Raw genomic sequence first — 21668 nt, 5'->3', positions numbered from 1 at the left:
GTTTGTGTATGGGGATCGGTAGTGCAGTGGTTAGCGTGCTGCGCTATGAAACTAGCGGGCCAGAGTTCCATTCCCGCTCACAATTGTCGATTATCTGAACCGGTCCTGAGCCTCCCCTAGGTCGGTTCAGCCTCAAATGAGCACCTGGTACGGTGTGTAAATATGATACAGCCTAGCCTCGTGTACTGTATCCGCCCCTTAAAGATGTTCGATAACAGCACTTGCTCCTTCAGTGTGTTAAGGCTACACGGGTGTGATGGTTCTTGTTTATATGCGCGTGACCTCACTTGGCCCAGAAACACACATACACATATATATACACAGGCAAATCAAATTGAACATAAGTAATCCTGGCAAAACAGCAGGCTATAGGAAATCCGCTTCGCAATGCACAGCCCGCCCGGGAAAACACTTGAAGATGCATTTCACAGCAAACCCAATTTACTCTCGCATTCACACACACACAGGTGTGTGCACGTGTGTGTGTGTGTAAAATGGTTGTGTGGATGTGTGACACCCGAGTTCGATTCCCGCTCGCGGTCAACACCCTGTGAAGATTATCTGAAACGGTCCTGGGCCTCCCCTAGGTGGACTCAGCCTCAAATGAGTACCTGGTGCGGTGTGTGAACATCGCTACTCGGGGAGGCAAAGGCTGCCGGGCGGAGAGCTGGCCACCCACCTCCTCATGTGCCGTGTTGATCTTCATGGGTGCTTGCTATCAATACTTGCCACTAACCGCCCGTGTTGGCTATACGGTGGATCTGTCTTTGTATAAAGCGCGAATCGAAGTCGGGTCCACAGGTTTGTAGCGTAACCCTGTAACCGCTAAACTACCACTCCCCACATAGTGTATACACGTACACAGCACATGTATATACATATACATGTGCTGTGTGTGTGTATGGCTACGCTGCCGTGGTTTTTATTACGTTCTACAATTCGGTTTGAATTATGAGCCCTTTCCCAGGCTCCAGCCTCACACCCCCCCCCCCCCCTATTTGTGACCTCCCAGATGAGCTGACATTGCTTTCCTTCAGCCACAAGCACAGGTGGTAGGTAGCTACATCACCACGGAGGGTTGTACCATCACCACGGAGGATTGTACCATCACCACGGAGGGTTGCACCATCACCACGAAAGGATTCAACCTCACCACGGAGGGTTGCACCATCACCACGCGTGGCCCACCGCACCTCTGATTCATCCGAACCTCCGATTAGCACGGTTGGCGCCGTACGGCACGAAAAAAGTTCAACATACATCACGCACGCGTGGTGCATCACCCACGCGTGATTTACCAAACACCCAAAACCATCGTTTCAAGTGCCGCGCCGGCCGATCGAATCGGATCGAATCCTGCCACCTCTGGATTGCGAGTGAAGTGTGCTCACCACCACCGATCTTGGCCGTGGGCGGGAATCAAACTCGGATAATCACTGCGCCCCCCCCTCCCCGCAGACATAAACGGAGTCGATCATTTAATCAATGGACCAACACGTGGAGGCGGGCTGTGTGGTCAAGGCAATTACAAGCTCGGCAAGCCAGATCGATAGCTGAGCCTCCCGCGTCTGCGAGTCGCACGCGAGACGCGGGGAGGAGGGGGAGAGAGACGGGGAGGAGGGGGAGAGAGACGGGGAGGAGGGGAGAGACACGGAGAAAAGGAAAGAGACACGGGGAGGAGGGGGAGAGACACGGGGAGGAGAGGGAGAGACACGGGGAGAGACACGGGGAGGAGGGGGAGAGACACGGGGAGGAGGGGGAGAGACACGGGGAGGAGGGGGAGAGACACAGGGAGGAGGGGGAGAGACACAGGGAGGAGGGGGAGAGACACGGGGAGGAGGGGAGAGACACGGGGAGAAGGAAAGAGACACGGGGAGGAGGGGGAGAGACACCGGGAGGAGAGGGAGAGACACGGGGAGAGACACGGGGAGGAGAGGGAGAGACACGGGGAGGAGGAGGGGGAGAGACACGGGGAGGAGGCAGGAACTGGCCAGCAGACCAACCGTCGATTTACACGCGCGTTTGTACTCCGCAAAAAGGGCCCCAGACGAGCCTAGCGGACTCATCGTGACGAGGGTCTTTGCGCATTTGGCCGTGGCCTCGCGCCCGACGTCGATGATCACTCTTCCAAGCCAGCGCGGCGAGCAGCGTTCCGCAACATATCGAGTGAGAAATTGAGTTTTCATGATCATCAACCACCAGCACCACCACCAACCAACCATTATTAGTTTTTTTTTCTTTTTTACGGAACGAGGTAACAGTGACGATCGTGTGGAGATAAGCTTAAACCAGCAGTGAATAGACCGTGGCTCACGATGATTATGATGATGATAGCATTGGGGGAGGCATTCATCCAGCAGTTGATAGACCATTCATCGCGATGACACGTGACATTCATTGCACGTTTGCAGAAACATTTTGAACCCGACGTTAAGCCTCTCAGCGTGGATTTCCTGCCGGAAACAAGCCCACGCTGAATTGAACTGGCGCTCACCTATACTGTTCACAAGCCTGCAGAGGCAGTGGTGGAAATTCCACGTTCCTATGGCAGGAGGGCAAAGGCGGCCGGGTGTTGTTGTGACCACCACCACCGGCCATTGATAGGTGCTGCTACTCGCTAACAGTGACGATTCTTCTTATCCGGTTCTGGGCGCTTCACCTAGGTAGACTCGGCCACAAATGGGTATCTGGCGCAGTGTGAAAACATCACAGCTGGGGAGATAAAGGCGGTCCGACGTGTTGATAGCCACCCCCCCCCCCCCCATAAGTGTGTCGTGCCGGCCTTCATAGGTGCTACTCGCTAACAACACTCCCACCCCCTCCAAATAAAACATCTGTTGAAGGTGTTACGGGAGGTCTGTGCAATGCACGCCGTAAATGCGAAGCATTCGCAGCAGCCCCACGTGTCCCCTTTCTCGCCTCGAGCCGCCCGTGACAGCCAAGACCCGAGGCGAGAGAGAAATCTTTTGCTTCAAAATCTCGAAGAAATGTATTCTTTCACACCAACACGTCTTGCAATGAGAGCTCAGACGATGCAGGCTGGGCTAATAAGAGGCGGTTAAATATACTCATCTCTAACTATGTGTTTTTCTGCTTTCATATATAAATATATTTTTTGCACTCTTTGCTTCAGTCTATCTCTCTCTCTCGCTCTGTGTGCGTCTTCGTAGTTTGCGGCCGAGAAAATGTTCTTTGAAAGTTTCCGTATTTTATGTTCAAAGCACAAAGCAGACCAATTATGGGCCAAAGGAATTGTGAATATGGCTCTGATGACAGGAGATAATTCTAGCGTGAAAGAAAAACTAAAAAACTATCAATTGCGCAGCTTTCTGTGTGGGTTATGATTATAAAGTGGTGGGTTTTTGGTGGGGGGGTAGAGGGGACGTAGAACGAAGGTGGGGGGGGGGGCTGTGTGTTGAGGGAGGGGGGGTAAGAGATTTGTAAACGAAAGCGTGCAAGAGGCCGTCGGAATTAATTGGAGCCTCGATTCAACAGCCGCCTTCACGGAAACCCGCGCCTTGTTTCTGTGTCGGACGTGCAAGTTTGGGAATTCAATCTGTGTGTGTGTGAGCGTCTCTGTGTGTGTGAGCATCTCTGTGTGCGTGTGTGAGCGGTAGTGTAGCGGTTAGTGTGGGGAGCGGTAGTGTAGCGGTTAGCGCGCTGCGCTACGAACCCTGCGACCCGAGTTCGATTCACGCTCACGGCCAACACCAGTGACGATTATCTGAACCGGTCCTGGGCCTCCCCTAGGTCGAATCAGCCTCAAATGAGTACCTGGTGCGGTGTGTAAACATCACCACTAGGGAGACAAAGGCGGTCGGGCGTGGGGCTGGCCACCCACCCCCTTGTGTACCGTTGCGCCTTCATAGGTGCTCGCTAACAGCACTTGCCCCTACAGTCTGTTAAGGCTATATGGGGGGTCTTTGTCTATCTTTGCGTCTGTACGTGTGTGAGCGTCTGTCTGTGTGTGTGTGTGAGCGTCTGTGTGTGCAGCAGTATTGTAGTGGGTCGCGCACTGCCATTCCCGCTCAGCTCACAATGAATGACAGTGAAGAATATCTGAACGGGTTCCGGGCGTACCCTACGTTGACCCAGCATTAAATGGGACGGCTAATGCGATGTCTAAACATCAGCACTCGAGAGACAAAAGCGGCCGGGAGTGGTGTTGGTCGCCAACCACCCACCACCTCGTGTACTATGCTGACCTCCATAGGTGCTCGCTAACAACACTTGCCCCAACCGCCCGTAAAAGGCTATCCGACCCATCGTTGTCTTTGTGTGATTGTGTGATTGTGCGATTGTGCGATTGTGCGATTGTGCGTGTGTACGGACCTGCCTCCTATCCATCCTGGGTTTAACCAGAATGGATTACAGTGCGAGGAGCTCACAAATCCTTGCGAGATCTGGACACAGTCGCTTCGGTGAGCTCCTCTGGCAACCGAGGCTGCGTTGGCTGGGTCATGTAGACCGCATGCCCAGCCACCCGCATGTCCAAGCAGCTTCTGTTTGGCCGGATAGAACGGGCTAAACGGGCGTGGAACGGGTTGGAGAAGAGACGGACTGATGGGTGAGTGTGTGGGTGAGTGTGTTGGGTGAGTGTGTGAGTGGGTGATTGTGTGTGTGGGTGAGTGTGTGGGTGACTGTGTGGGTCGATGAGTAAGTGACACGGACCGGCGAAGAGATGGGCTGAGGCTGAACAGGAGGATGCGGTGTCGAGATCGCCCTTTGTGTAGCCTGGGCAGGCTGTTGCGGCTGCTAGCGAGCACCCATTGGGGGGTGGGTGGTGTGGCCAGAACCACGCCGCCTTTGTCTCTCACGTAAATGACTAACTCTCGTGACACGACGTCACCGGCAAAATTGGAATCGCAATTACAGGGGGAGTGTGGTGGGGGTTGGTGATGGGCGGTGTGAAAAAAAAAATGTAAAAAAAAAAAATCACAACTTTCAAATAAATTCGCTGTGAAAAAAAGTCGAGGAACTGTAATAAAAAAAGATATTATAGAAGAGCAAACGAGCGCATGAAGAAATGAATGTGGCGCGTGAGGAGCGAGCTGTAATAGAGAGATGTATTAAACATCGCTAAATATATATACCACGTGGCCCCTTTGACAAATCGGCCAGCAGCCCGTCCAATTGCTCACATTTTTAAATTAGCCGTCTCCCTCGACCATGCGCGAATAGGTTTACGGCGTCCGCACCCCATCGATTATACTCTCACTCCCTCCTCCTCTTCCCACTTCCCCCTCCTCCTCCTCTCCCTCCCTCCTCTTTCTCTCACTCCCTCCTCCTCCCACTCCCCCCTCCTCTCACTCCCCCCTCCTCTCACTCCTCCCTCCTCTCACTTCCCCCCCTTCTCCTCCTCTGACTCCCCCCCCTCCTCCTCTCCCTCCTCCTCCTCCTCCCACTCCCCCGTCCTCCTCCTCCCACTCCCTCCTCCTCTCACTCCCTCCTCTATTTCCTCCCTCCCCATCCTTCTCTCCCCCCATCTCTTTTTTATATACAAAAATATATATTTTCTTTCTTTAAACAAAAATTGTCTTTTCATATATAATATGTATCTATTCTCCCCTCTCTCTCCCCGTCTCTCCCCCCTGTCCTCCCCATCATCCTCTCACCTATCCGCTCACCTACCCCTGGCTCATCCCTTCTCTTAATACAACTGAACTTTGACCAAGCATCCCAATGCTTTGAAACACATTTGCACAATGACTCAACTGGGATGACACACCGCAACAGCAACGGCAGTAGCAGCAGCGGCATCGCTACCCACGACAGCAACCACTCGGCAGGACCCTCCTAAAAAGTTGTCTTGAGAGTCGGCGAGGCTCTCCTGGGTGAACGAGCGCAATAATTCAGAGAAGTTTTTGTGGGTTAGATCGCGCAAATATAAATGTGTGTCGTTAAACCCGCCACCACCCGACACAGCCAATTAGTAATGTTTTTCACGAAAAAAAACCGTGCAGATTCGTTACGCGTACAGCAACACACCGTTTGTGATGGACAGCAAACCCACAACGTTTACAATAATGATGCTTGTTGTAATGACTGGCGAAACGTCGCACTCGATGTGTAAATATTGTCTGTTCACTCTCCAACGCAGCCGTGTGCTGAACTAGGAACGAATTTCCACGTTTTGTTTACTCGAACAACACTTACTAGCCGGCCGTGTCGGGAGGTGGCGGGTTTAACGACGCATTTATATATTCACGCGATCTAACACAAAAACCACTATCATGGATTATATTGGTCGCGAAAGCCCCCCTACTGCGACTACTACTACTAGGTGCTGAACAGAGCGCAATGATTGTAGTATTGATCGGAGGCAAGCTCAACGCTCAACCACGAACGCGTGGCGCCGACTTCCACAACGGGGCTCTGCGTCTCTGCCGTGAGCTTAATTGCAGAGGCGCGAGCGCGCGCGCGCGATCCAATTAATAAGTCGAGGAAAATAATAACTAATAACAAGTATAACCCGTAAAAACAAAGTTTTTCACTATAAATCCTTTATATGCGTGGCGGCTAGAGTCCTCTCGTCCTCTGGCTTGAGATGGCTGCCACCTATGGGTCTATGGTCAGATGATTGCATGGCTGCATTAAGCAATTGGTAATTAAATATAATATTTTTGTCCTAAAAAGTGTTAAATTTTGAGAAAAAAAATTTCACGAACATTAATTGTCACGCACAACGAGTCTGTGTGGAAAATGTCAGCTCGATTGGATCCCGAGAAGTGGGTTAAAAAAACGACCGAAATATTTGCACGGTCCTAAGCAAGCAAGTGAACTTAATATAAAGGATTTAAAAAGCTTCAACAACATCCTTGACTCCCGTCGAGAGGAGGCGCCGTGCTGCCAAAGACAAAAGCGCAGCCCTGCAATTCCTTGGTCACCGTGCTGCCTGCTGAGAGGACCTCCACTCCCAACACCACCACCACCTCGCTCCAGAGAGGTCGCGGTTACCCACAATTTACCCCACCTGCCGATTGAATAATTGCGGTGCATCTATTTATACTGATGAGTTTAGGGGGGGGGGGTGTGTGTGGGGGGGGGGGGGTGTGGGGGGGGTGGTGAGTGAAGAAACCTGTACCATTACTTCAACTGCCGCGTCTGGAAATCGAATAGAACGCCGGGCGATCTCTGGCTGGCGAGACCGGATTGTGCGCTCACCATTGTTGTACCGAGACAGCGTCTCCCGAGGGGGCTGCATGCCGCGTTCCAAATGTCTCACAGCTCTTGCATCCTGTGTGCGAGTTGGTAAGCCAAGTAAATGTAACCGGCGTTACCCGTGGCACGCACCTCCCGATTAGGAACGGGTGCGAAAGACGCTCGACGAACGTGAATACTTGTGGAGGGAGAATGACCCGAAGAGGAAGGAAAGATGCCGGGGAGATGAGTCCCCCCACGATGTAGAAAGGAATAGCACGGCTCTCTCATAGCTGCCAACCCCTTATCAGTGCCGCCTACCTTTTAAGAGACAAATTCAGACCTTATTGGTTACCCCGTGTCCCTTTTAAATCTCAACGTTTATCCCTACGAAGTCCCATCACCACGAGGGAGAAACACAACCACTACACTCACCACTAGAAACACTCACCACTACATATCAACCCCTTATTAGTGCCTACCTTTTATCAGACAAATTCAGACCCTATTGGTCACCCCATGCGCTTAAAAATATCAACGTTCATCCTACAATCTCCCATCATCACAAGGGAGAAACACAAACAAATAGGTAAACTTTTTTTCTAACTCAAAATCCCTGTACAAGAATACGGGTATAAACGGTCTGGCTTGACACGATATGATGGCCTCTAGATCAGCCCCTTTCACAAAAGATGCGCTCAGCCCCCTCGTGGACCCGGTCCCTTGAGCAACAGCTCCGACACGCACAGCTGATTTGATGCTGCTTTGTTCCTATTGGACATCTCCCCCCCACCCCACCCACTCTCCCTCCCAGCAAGAAATAGGGGGGGGGGAGTCTTGCATTAAGGAAACGATTAGAAGCCACAACGCTTACGAGGCACGCGCCGCAGAGGGACGGGAGGGGAGGGGAGGGACGAGTTTCATCGCTTTAAAATTGTGGGGGCAGTGTTCGTAAGCGCCGAGTCAGCGCACACGCAGAGAGAGAGAGACGGCGTCCGTGAGTTAACGAGCGAGCAGCACATCGCCTCTGCCAGTCCCGACTGACCACGACGGGCGCACCGAGGAAATAGGTAACCGGTGTGTGCGTTCGCCGTGGGTCAATCCACTGCTGGATGGAGTCACCCCGCTCTGGATGGAGGCACCACCCCCCCCCCCCCCTCCCGTGAACCCTCTAAAAGATCCTCCCTGCTGCGGTATAATAACAAAAATAACAATACGAGTGTAACACCTCGTTGTATTTAACACGAATAATCGTCGCAGCCTGCGCCCCATGGGTGTGTTGTCTGATCAACTGCTGCTCGGTGACCAGATCAGCAATCGGGGGCGGGGGGGGGGGGCCTCTCGTTCAACGCCAGAAAGCAACACGGTTGCGGTGCGGCAGTCGTTAACATGAAATAAAAGCACAGCTCCGTTCTCTACCCGCCGCGTAACATGAAATAAATAGAAATTACTTAGTCTGTCAGCTTATTGGTCTCGCAGGGGAATATTATCAAGCATCCGGCGAGTTTATCTCAACTGTAACCTCTCACGCCAGGATTCTAACCACCCCCCAAATAAAAAAGAAAATCACCATCGTCATAAGCAACATCAGTTTAACACGTAGGCTTTCGCGACCAATATTATTCATAATCAACGTTTTTGGGTTTAGATCGCGTTATTTATAAATGTGTCGTAACCCTCCACCACCCGACACGGCCAATCAGTAAAAAAGTGTCACCGGTGGGCTAAAGCAGTGAACTAATTGTCTTTTGTCAACGTGACACTTTTTTACTGATTGGCCGTGTCGGGTGGTGGAGGGTTACGACACATTTATAAATAACGCGATCTAAACCCAAAAACGTTGATTATAAGCAACATCATCAGCGACACTAAAGCTGGGGGGGGGGGGGGGTCGGGGGGGTGTCGGCTACGCTGCACGTGACTGCCCGTAATCCAGCACTGTGGTGGCAGCAGCCAGGGGGTTTGTGCATCACACACACACAGATGTCGTGAAGGTGGTCAACAGCTCATCTCCCCATCCGTCCCGTCGGCATGGGATAGAGTGTGTTGCCCTTTCGCTCATATGCGCGAGATTTCTCCGGGAGCTCCGGTTTCTACAAAGACAAAGATAAAGATCCCCCGTATAGCCTGAACAGGCTGTTGGGGCAAGTGCTGTTGGCGAGTACCTATGAAGGCCGGCACGGCACACCAAGGGGCTCGTGTCCAATACCACACCGACTACCTCTGTCGCCCTAGTGGCGATGTTCACATACCGCACCGCGTACTCATTTGAGGCTGAGTCGACATAGGGGAGGCCCAGGACCGGTTTCAATAATCGTCACTGGGTGTTGGCCGTGAGAGCGGGACTCGAACTCGGGTCGCCGGGTTCGTAGCGCAGCGCGCTAACCACCACACTATCGCTCGGTTTCCACACACAAGTATATATACACACACACACATGAATTGTCTGTAAACATCTTCATATGCAGAGGAACGCAGATCTTTGGTAATTGCTGTGTGTAGTTCAAACAGCGAGCGTGAGAGATGACATTTTTGCATGGACAACCGCTATTCCGCACATACATCTACAAGTTATTGTCATTGTTCTGCGGGAATCATCATGCGAAGCGTCACAGTTCAAGCGTCAATCGCATTTTGTGTAAACCAGGGCGAGAAAACTCGAGAGGGGCGACGATATAGCGGTCTCATGCTCAAGAGCGACCTGGGTGGGTGGTCATCACAAATGGCAGCAGCAGCAGCAAAAATAAACAACGCACAGCGAGAAAAAAAACAGCAATGAGCACAAAAACAACATAATGCGATCATTATAGTAAAAATAACAACTGTATCACACGCGGAATGTGAAATTTTGCAAACGGAATAAATCACCATCACTGTGACAAAATCTAAAGAATAAAATAACGTGCCTTGCCCATCAGCCAAATATATATAATCTATATGATGATGGATTTCCAGGCTTAAATAATATGTCTCTGTGTGTGTCATGACCTCCGCGTTCTTGTCGCGTATTCATTGTTTCAATTAAAGGCGCAGAGGTCTCGCTGAGCGGTAGAAGGGGGGGGGGTAGAAGAGGGGGGGGTTAAGTGATGTAGGGGGTGAGTTACAATTGGTGAGTTACAATTGATCAGTGTAGGCTGTGCATTGTTGGTATCTGTCTGTCACTTAATGCGCTCGTCACACCCGCCCCTAGCCCCCCCCCCCCGCCCTAACCCCCCCCCCACCCCGAGCCCCCCCCTCCCGCCCCTACTCTCCCTCCCGCGCCCCCCCCCTCCCAATTCTCATTACCCATAAGTCACTTTTTCATTGATTCTCTTCCACCATCGTTACAAAAAAAGAATTAACGCGACTCATGCCGCGAAGCTTACCAATCCCGTGCAAAGTCATCTTCTCTGCGCGTAATTCATCGAATTACTCTCACTTATTCCTAAATTAATGTCATCCCGTCCCTGCGGCGATACGGTAGTGTGTGTGTGGGGGGGTGAGTAAATCCGGATGTTTAGGGGCGAGCGATCAGTTCCGTCCGCCACGTGCAGCAAATCTGCAAAGATTTCCCGGAATTCTGTTGACAGCAGACGCCGAATGAACGGTGGTGTCGTTAGACGTGCGCGTGTCGACCGCGGGGGAGCGGTGGTGCAGTGGTTAGCGCACCCAGCGACCCGAGTTCTATTACCGCTCACGACCAGTAACATCAAGTGGACATGGGCCTCCTCTAGGTACGATTCCGACTGAAAATCTCGTACCGAGTGCGGTTGTAATTTCAACACTCGGGTGACAGAGGTATTCGGGTGTGCTATTGGACACATCAGCTCCTTGGTGTGCCGTGTCGGCCTTCATAGGTGCTCGCTAACAGCACTTGTACCGACAGGTCTGTGAAGGCTATACGGGGGATTTTTGCCTTTGATGGCGCGACTTTCTATCTATCATGTGAGTTGCCTAAATGGGTGCTTGCTTTGTATAACTTGCCCCTATACGGGTGATCTTCATCAGTGTATGTGTGTTCATGAGCATCCGTTAGCAATGCGTTTTTAAATTAATATTCAGATTTTTGGGTGAACATGCTATACGGGGAGGAGAGGGGGCGGATTCGAGCGGTGGCGCAGTGGTTAGCGCAGTGCGAAAATTACAACAACAAATCCAAGTCAATAACACCGTGTGGCCTAAAACGATAAAGCACTGTGCATGAATATACGACGTTTCGGTCAACGTGCCCTTCTTCACAGCGCACGGAGGGGGAGTGGGTAAAAGTCATCTCTCAATCTCTCGACTCGAATTAACCCTCCGGCGTCTCGAGGTGTAATTTAGCTTCGAGGCTGCGCCACGCTCCACCGCGCCAGCACAGGCAGGGAGCGGTGTCGGGTTGATGAGGAGGTGAGGGGGGAGCCTATGGGGATGGGGGGGAAGGGGCATTGGAGGATGGGGGGGGGGCAAACCTTGGATGCCACCATCCGTGCGGCTCAATTGACGGTAATTAAAGTTTATGGGCCGGGTCTCACCCCACCCGCAACCCCCCCCCCCCCTCTCGTATAGCTCCATCGCACCAGGTACTCATTTGAGGCTGAGTCGACCTAGGGGAGGCCCAGAACCGGTTGAACACTGCTGTTGGCCGTCGCCGAGTTCATGCCGAAGCGCACTGCCCACTACACTACCGTTCCCCACACACAAAGACAAAGGTCCCCCGTATAGCCTCCGCAGACTGTTGGGGCAAGTGCCGTTAGCGAGCACCTATGAAGGCCGGCACGGCGCACGAGGGGGTGGGTGGCCAGCACCACGCCCGACCGCCTTTGTCTCCCCCGGTGGCGATGTTTACAAATTTCACCAGGTACTCATTTGAGCACAGCCCCGTATAGCTCCGGCTGAAATGTTTCAAGCCCTACCCATGCATGAGCATGCGACTTAACAAACAGCTGTGCTATAATCATTATCACCATTCCTTCCACCAGGACCGGCGCTCCACAACCAAGGCCAGGCCTAATAGGAGCACATCTGCCCTCCAATGGGAATTTGCATACAAGTTACAGCTGGGTTCCTGCATTGGGAAGTTTGGTCAATTCATTGTCAATTACCGCGCCTCTGCCAAGGTTAAAAAGTGGTCGTGGATTCGCAGTGTCCGTCTGTATGTAATGTGTGTGTGTGTGTGGGGGGGGGCAGGACAACATTCAGAGGGACGATCCGAGATTAATGAAACTTGAGTGGAGAGTCGGGTTGCTATTTAGGGATTTATTCTCGCCGAGCACGTGGCAGCTGTAATCGCGCACTGTGGAGGAAGCAGCGAGAGTTGGTGGCTCACACTCAGACGCTACCCCCACCCCCCGTCTCGTGGGACGTCGATGTGGTTCCAGTTCCCTAGCTTGAGAGGTAGTAGCAAAGTGCGGAAAAATCTCCATCTGCTCCTTCTGTACGGGTAATAGAGCGTTGCTCCCTCGCGTACTTGCGGTGTCGTCTCGCGCATAGTAAAATAAGCACACACTTCATATTCCTATCGCAGACGCTTCCGAGGAGTGGAGGGGGGGATGAGCCAAATGCACAAAACAGGCAGTCCCAAGTTTGAAGCTCAAGAGGACGAGAATTCCAGACATTAGGAGCAGAAGCCGAGAAGGAGCGACCTTCTCCCTTGGAAGGAAGGTTGGCGACTGTGGGCGGCTTTGTAGGAAGTAAGAGGCCTCGATCGCTGCAATAGAGAGAGGAGACATACGTGGTGAAGAGTAGAGTGAGATGAGAGAGGAGAGGTAGGAGAGTGCGTGGAGGGGAGTAGAGTGAGATGAGAGGGGAGAGGTAGGAAAGTGCGTTGAGGGGAGTAGAGTGAGATGAGAAGGGAGAGGTAGGGGATGAGAGGGGAGAGGTAGGAGAGAGCGTGGAGGGGAGTAGAGTGAGATGAGAAGGGAGAGGTAGGAGAGTGCGTGGAGGGGAGTAGAGTGAGATGAGAGGGGAGAGGTAGGAAAGTGCGTTGAGGGGAGTAGAGTGAGATGAGAGGGGAGAGGTAGGAAAGTGCGTTGAGGGGAGTAGAGTGAGATGAGAAGGGAGAGGTAGGGGATGAGAGGGGAGAGGTAGGAGAGAGCGTGGAGGGGAGTAGAGTGATATGAGAGGGGAGAGGTAGGAAAGTTCATGGAGGGGAGTAGAGTGAGATGAGAGGGGAGAGGTAGGAGAGTGCGTGGAGGGGAGTAGAGTGAGATGAGAGGGGAGAGGTAGGAGAGTGCGTGGAGGGGAGTAGAGTGAGATGAGAGGGGAGAGGTAGGAAAGTGCGTGGAGGGGAGTAGAGTGAGATGAGAGGGGAGAGGTAGGAAAGTGCGTGGAGGGGAGTAGAGTGAGATGAGAGGGGAGAGGTAGGGTAGAGCGTGGAGGGGAGTGGAGTAAGATGAGGTTGGAGGGGGGGGGGGGGTAAGGCCAGGGGTCCGAAACCAAACAACACAAAACAAATTCCGAATTCAGTAAAAAAAAAAACTCTATATTTCAAGAGCCGCAGTGCATTGTGGTGAATTCCGAGACGGTGGGTCCTTACTAAATGACGTCACGAAGCAGTCCTTGAAGAGCTGCGAGCTGGCGACCGCTGGGGGCGAGGCTATGAAGAATTGTTAACACTCAGTAATTGGCTGAACACATCTCGACGTAAAATCCCAATTTCGCAAAAAGCCCTCCTGAAAACAAACGCCATCGGGGCTCGGCGTGGCTCTCCTAGATAAACCATTTAATTATTCTCGACATTAAAATTATTAATTAAAACATTTTGAATTATGATTCCTATCCAATACCGATTATTACAAACGCATGTTAGAACGCGTGACGAACCAGGCATGGGGAGGGGAGGGGAGGGGGCTAGTTGGGTTAAAAAAATGTACATGTAAACTTCTAACTCGTGAAATTACAAGTTTTGTTTCGTGCTAATTTAAGGGACACGGCTATCTACCGCTTAATGCACATATTCTGCATAACGACTCGCAAGAGGCACGTCAAACCCTTACGTTTAACAACGTTCACCGGTATTCACGCCGCGGATCACAGCGGAGAGGCTCGTGCTGCTCTAACCGAGCGCCCCGCGATGTCGTCCCTTGACTCCCCAAAGTGGCAAGACCTCCCCCCCCCCCTTACACATTGTCCTGCGGCGGGAGCTGGTAGGAACGTTGGGTTGCTCGGTCAATGGCCAGGGTCAACGGCGGCGTGGTGTATTCCGCAGATATGCCCGACTGTGAGGGCGGGCACAAGCCGGCGTGAGTAGGTTAAACGTTGAGTTTTATAAGGGCACCACGGGGTGACCAGCCCCTCCCCACCCAGCCCCACCCCTCCCACAACCCAATCAGCCCCATCCTCCCCACCCAGCCCCTCCTCACCCTCCCCACCCAGCCCCTCCCCACCCTCCCCACCCAGCCCCTCCCCACCCTCCCCACCCAGCCTCTCCCCACCCTCCCCACCCAGCCTCTCCTCACCCTCCCCACCCAGCCCCTCCCCACCCTCCCCACCCAGCCCCACCCCACCCTCCCCACCCAGCCCCTCCCTGCACGACGGACGGACACAATAATCCCCTGTGGGCTGGTGTAACCAGGAGAGGTTCCTACCAGTACAAGAGATTTGCTGCATTGTTTTGGCCAAGCGCTTGCCCCAAAAGTCCTGTAGAGGCTACGTTGGGAGGGGTCTTTTGTCTCTGTCGTGCACGGCAATGTGGAGGGAGTTGACGGAGTAGGGAGTGGAGGGAGTGGAGCGAGTGGAGCGAGGGAGCGAGTGGGGGGAAGGAGGGTCGGGAGAGAAGTTCGGGAGGGAGTGAGTAAGAGGAGGACGTGAGGTAGGAGACGGGGAGAGTGAGTGAAGGAGTGGAGGGAGGGAATGGAGCGAAGGCGTTGTTAATGATGTTGCTCGATTGCGCATTCCAGCGAGCGAGCCGCGAGAGAGAAGAAAGAGAGAGGGAGAGAGAGGCGAGGGGATGGAAGGGGGAGAGAGGAGAGGCTGGGTCTGATAAGGGCGACGCGGTGGGTCAATACGTGACGCCAAGCTGCGCCTCTGATTGATGCGCAGCCCAAAGATCCATCTCCACGGATGACGTCGCGTTATGCAGAAATGCGGTTACACGTGGGGATACGCAAAATACAAAGAAGCTCCCGCGTATAGCCTCAGCAGACTGTTGGGGCAAGTGCCGTTAGCGAGCACCGATGAATGGCCGGCACGGCACAAGAGAGAGTGAGTGGTCGGTACCACGCCCGGCCGCCTTTGTCTCCCCACGACTATGTTTACGCACACGTAAACGTGCGCATCCAAGCATACCGAGAATAAAGTAATATCGTCCTCGTTCCGGAGAAGCAAATTCCATTCTGGCTATCTATCCCTTCCATAGGGCAACACCATCTATCACACACCAGCAATGTTAAATGTTCATCGCGGAAGGGCGCCTGTGTTTTGCACAAACATTGGGCGGCAGAGTGGCGCAGTGCTGACACTGCGCACCTCGTGGCAATAAAAGTCGAGGTTTGAGTCCCGACTTGGGCGCCTTTCTGCGTGGAGTTTGCATGTTCTGATTGTTCTCTCCCTGTTCTACAGAGTGAGTGGAGTTTGTATGATCTCCCCCTGTTCTGCAGAGTGAGTGGAGTGGAGTTTGTAGGATCTCCCCCTGTTCTACAGAGTGAGTGGAGTGGAGTTTGTATGATCTCCCACTGTTCTGCAGAGTGAGTGAGTGGAGTCTGTATGATCTCCCCCTGTTCTGCAGAGTGAGTGGAGTTTGTATGTTCTCCCCTTGTTCTACAGAGTGAGTGAGTGGAGTTTGTATGATCTCCCCCTGGTCTACAGAGTGAGTGAGTGGAGTTTGTATGATCTCCCCCTGTTCTACAGAGTGAGCAAGTGGAATTTGTATGATCTCCCCCTGTTCTGCAGAGTGAGTGAGTGGAGTCTGTATGATCACCCCCTGTTCTGCAGAGTGAGTGGAGTTTGTATGATCTCCCCCTGTTCTGCAGAGTGAGTGGAGTTTGTATGTTCTCCCCTTGTTCTACAGAGTGAGTGAGTGGAGTTTGTATGATCTCCCCCTGGTCTACAGAGTGAGTGAGTGGAGTTTGTATGATCTCCCCCTGTTCTACAGAGTGAGCAAGTGGAATTTGTATGATCTCCCCCTGTTCTGCAGAGTGAGTGAGTGGAGTCTGTATGATCACCCCCTGTTCTGCAGAGTGAGTGGAGTTTGTATGATCTCCCCTGTTCTACAGAGTGAGTGATTGTAGTTTGTATGATCTCCCCTTGTTCTGCAGAGTGAGTGGAGTTTGTATGATCTCCCCTGTTCTGCAGAGTGAGTGATTGTAGTTTGTATGAGCTCCCCTTATTCTGCAGAGTGAGTGAAGTTTGTATGATCTCCCCCTGTTCTGCAGAGTGAGTGAGTGGAGTTTGTATGATCTCCTCCTGTTCTGCATGGGTTTCCTTCGGGTGCAGACGTACCCAGAACAGCAGCGGCAACATCGCCCCCTACGGCGAAAACGTGGCAGGACCCTCCTAAAAGATAGTCGTGAGACTCGGGTGAGGCCTTCCTTAGTGAACAAGATTAATAACAATAAAATACTCAATAACACCTACAACCCTTTTGTCAGTCCACTGCTGGATTAACGTCTCCCTTCTGCGTCTTCTGCTGCAGATTCTTCTTTTGCATCTTCTTCTTTTGCGTATTCATCTTCTGCACCTTCTCCACCTGCCTGTTCTTCTGAATCTGCTGCATTTGCTGCATCTTCTGCATATTCTGCATATTCTGCACCTTCACCGTCTTCTGCATATACTGCACCTGCTGCATCTTCTGCATCTTCATCGTATTCTTTCGTACGGCTGCTGATGTGGATGCAGAGCAACAGCGACCATTCCACATGCACGTGGTCCCGCCCAGACAACCACGTCACAAGGTCCCCCCCCACCCCCACCACCATGACGTGTAAGTCACGAGGGGGTTGTCTTCACCATACTTCACCTTGCTGCTCAGTGAAGGCAAACTTGGGGGGGTGTGGAGGAAATCGTATCCCACAGCGGTAGCAAGCCTATAGCACCTGCACCCTGATGAACCATTGCTCGCCCATCCGAGGACTACCCATGCCCAACAGCTGCTTATCGATCGTGCGCGTTGAACCGTATCTTGCTGTGGACCCAGGGCGAGGTACATTCGTCGGTGCGGATTTTTTTTTGGTTATTTTAAAATTCCGCCGAGTTCATTACGCGGTGTAAAACGCTCTCTCTCTCTCTCTACATCGCTATTATTAGAACGACTCCGTTTGCAGGCGAGTAATTGTCTAATTAGTAAAGGCTCATTAATTAATTACGCGCGCTATGCGATAAGAGAGTGGGGGGCCCGCGAAATAGGAAACGTCCCCATCTCTGCGCTTGCACTCCCACCCCCGCCGACCCACTCATCCCCCTCCTGCTCCCCCCCCCCCCCTCCTGCTCCCCCCCCCCCTCCTGCTCCCCCCCCCCTCCTGCTCCCCCCTCCTGCTCTTCTAGAAGGTAAATTCACCGAAAACGTAAGTAACAACTCGCTCTGATTCATCAAACCTTTACCGCAAGGCTGCGGTAAAGGGGTTGACAATCAGTGAGTTCTGGAAACACACGTTAAAAGGCGTAACAATCCAAGCGTTATTTCACTTAAGTCAAGCGAAGGCAATTAAATCGATTGATGGATTGATTGACACCGGAGTTAATGAGCACGTGGAGCAGCACGGCGTACGGCACAGGCCCTGGCGATCCTTCCTCCGCTAATGACCCTAATTGGACAGAATCTGACAAATTTTCGTGCCTCCGCTCACTTAGGGAAATCTGGTCACATCGGCCCCTCCATCTCTCTCACCCCACCCCCAAGCCCCCCTCTCCCACAGACTTAATTACTTAATTGCTTAATTGGATGCGTTATGAAGTGAGTTCGGAAGGTGGCCAAGCTGGGTGGCCACGACGGTGATTTTCATAATGAGCTGGGGGATCGAACTCGGGTTGCCGGGTTTGTAGTGCAGCGCGCTAACCAATTCGCCACCGCTCCGGTCCACACGTACGCACATACGCCGCACACACACACTCGACTCACGCACGCACACACACACACCACTCGCGCACCACACACACACACTCGACTTACGCACACACACACACCACTCGCGCACCACACACACACCACTCGCGCACCACACACACACACGACACACGCACACACTCGACTCACGCACACACACACACGACTCACGCACGACACACACACACGACTCGCACTACACACACACACGCACAAACACTCGACTCACGCACATACACGACTCACGCACACACACACACACACAACTCACGCACACACACACTCGACTCACGCACACACACACACTCGACTCACGCACACACACACGACTCACACACACACACACACGACTCACACACACACGACTTACACACACACTCACACGACTCACGCACACACACACACTCGACTCACGCACACACACACACTCGACTCACGCACACACACACTCGACTCACGCACACACACACACACGACACACACACACACGACTCACACACACACACACGACTCACACACACACGACTTACACACACACTCGCACGACTCACGCACACACACACACTCGACTCACGCACACACACACACTCGACTCACGCACACACACACACTCGACTCACGCACACACACACACACACACGACTCACGCACACACACACACGACACACACACGACACACACACACTCGACTCACGCACACACACACACTCGACTCACGCACACACACGACTTACACACACACACGACTCACACACACACACTCGACTCACACGACTCACACACACACTCACACACGACTCACGCACACACACACGACTCACGCACACACACACTCGACTCACGCACACACTCGACTCACGCACACACACTCATTCGACTCACGCACACACACACACGACTCGCACCACACACACGCACCTGAGTTAAATTGGTTCTGCTCTATTGATCGTGCACAATGTGAGTAAAATAATTAAAACTGGGAATTATTTTTCCCTCGCATACGAGCGGAAAAAAAACGCATGACGTTTTATCCAGATGGCCTTATTTAGTTGAAATATGACTCGCGTCCACGGAGTCGGGTGATCCACACACTAACATAGCGCCCTTAGACTATAACATACAACCACAGACTACCACAGACTACCACAGAGCCATCGACGTACTCGCACATGGATAGCACGTTGCTCAACAAACCCGGCAAAATAAGACCAACATAGTACCGACTTGATCCGTAGACTAACACAGGACCCATATCATGGGACCTTTTACTGGTAGGAACCTCCTGGTTATACCAGCCTACAGGGGATTATTGTGTCCGTCCGTCCGTCGTGCAGGGAGGGGTTGGGTGGGGAGCGAGGGGTTGGGTGGGGAGCGAGGGGTTGGGTGGGGAGCGAGGGGCTGGGTGGGGAGGGGCTGGGTGGGGAGGGGCTGGGTGGGGAGGGGCTGGGTGGGGAGGGTGGGGAGGGGCTGGGTGGGGAGGGTGGGGAGGGGCTGGGTGGGGAGGGGAGGGTGGGGCTGGGTGGGGAGGGTGGGGAGGGTAGGGCTGGGTGGGGAGATGCTGGATGGGGAGGGGAGGGTGGGGAGGAGCTGGGTGGGGAGGAGCTGGGTGGGGAGGGTGGGGAGGGTGGGGAGGAGCTGGGTGGGGAGGGTGGGGCTGGGTGGGGAGGGTGGGGTGGGGCTGGGTGGGGAGGGTGGGGTGGGGCTGGGTGGGGAGGGTGGGGTGGGGCTGGGTGGGGAGGGTGGGGTGGGGCTGGGTGGGGAGGGTGGGGTGGGGCTGGGTGGGGAGGGTGGGGTGGGGCTGGGTGGGGAGGGTGGGGTGGGGCTGGGTGGGGAGGGTGGGGCTGGGTGGGGCTGGGTGGGGGAGGGTGGGGAGGGTGGGGCTGGGTGGGGAGGGTGGGGCTGGGTGGGGCTGGGTGGGGAGGGTGGGGCTGGGTGGGGAGGGTCTGGTCACCCCGTGGTGCCCTTATTAAACTCAACCTTTAACCTACTCACGCCGGCTTTTGCCCGCCCTCACAGTCGGGCATATTTGCGAAATACACCAGGCCGCCGTTGACCCTGGCCATTGACCGAGCAACCCAACGTTCCTACCAGCTCCCTCCGCAGGAATGTGTTTTGCCAGAAAAGTATAAAAAAAAATAAACGGGTGTTAAGATGTTCAAACACCAAGTATATAGCTGCTTGCCCCGATATATAAATGCGCCGATACATGCATTGTCTTTGTACGGTTCGCCTTGCGGCGTTCTCTGGTTTGACGCTGGTGAGGCGAGGCCCAATAGAAGGCTCTCTGGTGTAGGCCGATCGGTTTAAAAAACAATGCGTATATTTATTAGAGCGTGTTTTTGTTTGCATGTTCACCACACGTATGTGGTTAATGCAGACATGATTCCTTGACAAAGGTATCCATTTAGTGTTTAAACATCTTAACACCTGTTTTATTGCAGAAAGGGTAAAACCTATTGTTATTTTTCAAACAGGTCCCACAGACTATCACCACAGGGCCCACAGACTAACACAGGGCCCACAGACTTACACAGGACCCACAGACAATCACCACAGGACCCACAGACTATCACAGGACCCACAGAATATCACAGGACCCACAGACTATCATCACAGGGCCCGCAGACTTACACAGGACCCACAGACTATCACCACAGGGCCCACAGACTTACACAGGACCCACAGACAATCACCACAGGACCCATAGACTATCACAGGACCCACAGAATATCACAGGACCCACAGACTATCATCACAGGGCCCGCAGACTTACACAGGACCCACAGACAATCACCACAGGACCCACAGACTATCACAGGACCCACAGAATATCACAGGACCCACAGACTATCATCACAGGGCCCGCAGACTTACACAGGACCCACAGACTATCACCACAGGGCCCACAGACTTACACAGGACCCACAGACAATCACCACAGGACCCACAGACTATCACAGGACCCACAGAATATCACAGGACCCACAGACTATCATCACAGGGCCCGCAGACTTACACAGGACCCACAGACTATCATCACAGGGCCCAGAGACTTACACAGGACCCACAGACAATCACCACAGGACCCACAGACTATCACAGGACCCACATAATATCACAGGACCCACAGACTATCATCACAGGGCCCGCAGACTTACACAGGACCCACAGACTTAGGGGCGAGGTGGATTGTAGCGTGGATCCAAAGAAATCCCCGCAATTGTTTCGGATGAGACGAGGCGCTGATGACGGCCACAGTGCTGCGAGCTGAGGAAGGGGTTGGTCCAAAACGTCGATAGTCCAGCAACAACCAGATTCTGGCATCAACAACAACTAGCATTCATTAATAACGCCACTGTGTAAATGTGGCCTTAGAAGGATAAAATGAAGTATAATAGGCGACGTTTCAGGCTATGGGCTTTTTAAGCACTAATTTACGGCCATTCTCCATTGCACATTGGCTGTGAAGAAAGGCCGTTGCCCCGAAACGTCGCCCGTTACTGCCAACGCAAGTGGGTACCGTATCAGG

The sequence above is a fragment of the Lampetra fluviatilis genome, chromosome 50 (genome assembly GCF_964198595.1).
Source record: "Lampetra fluviatilis chromosome 50, kcLamFluv1.1, whole genome shotgun sequence".
NCBI lineage: Eukaryota > Metazoa > Chordata > Hyperoartia > Petromyzontiformes > Petromyzontidae > Lampetra > Lampetra fluviatilis.
The sequence above is the reverse complement of the archived record's forward strand: the minus strand, read 5'-3'. Positions refer to the sequence as shown.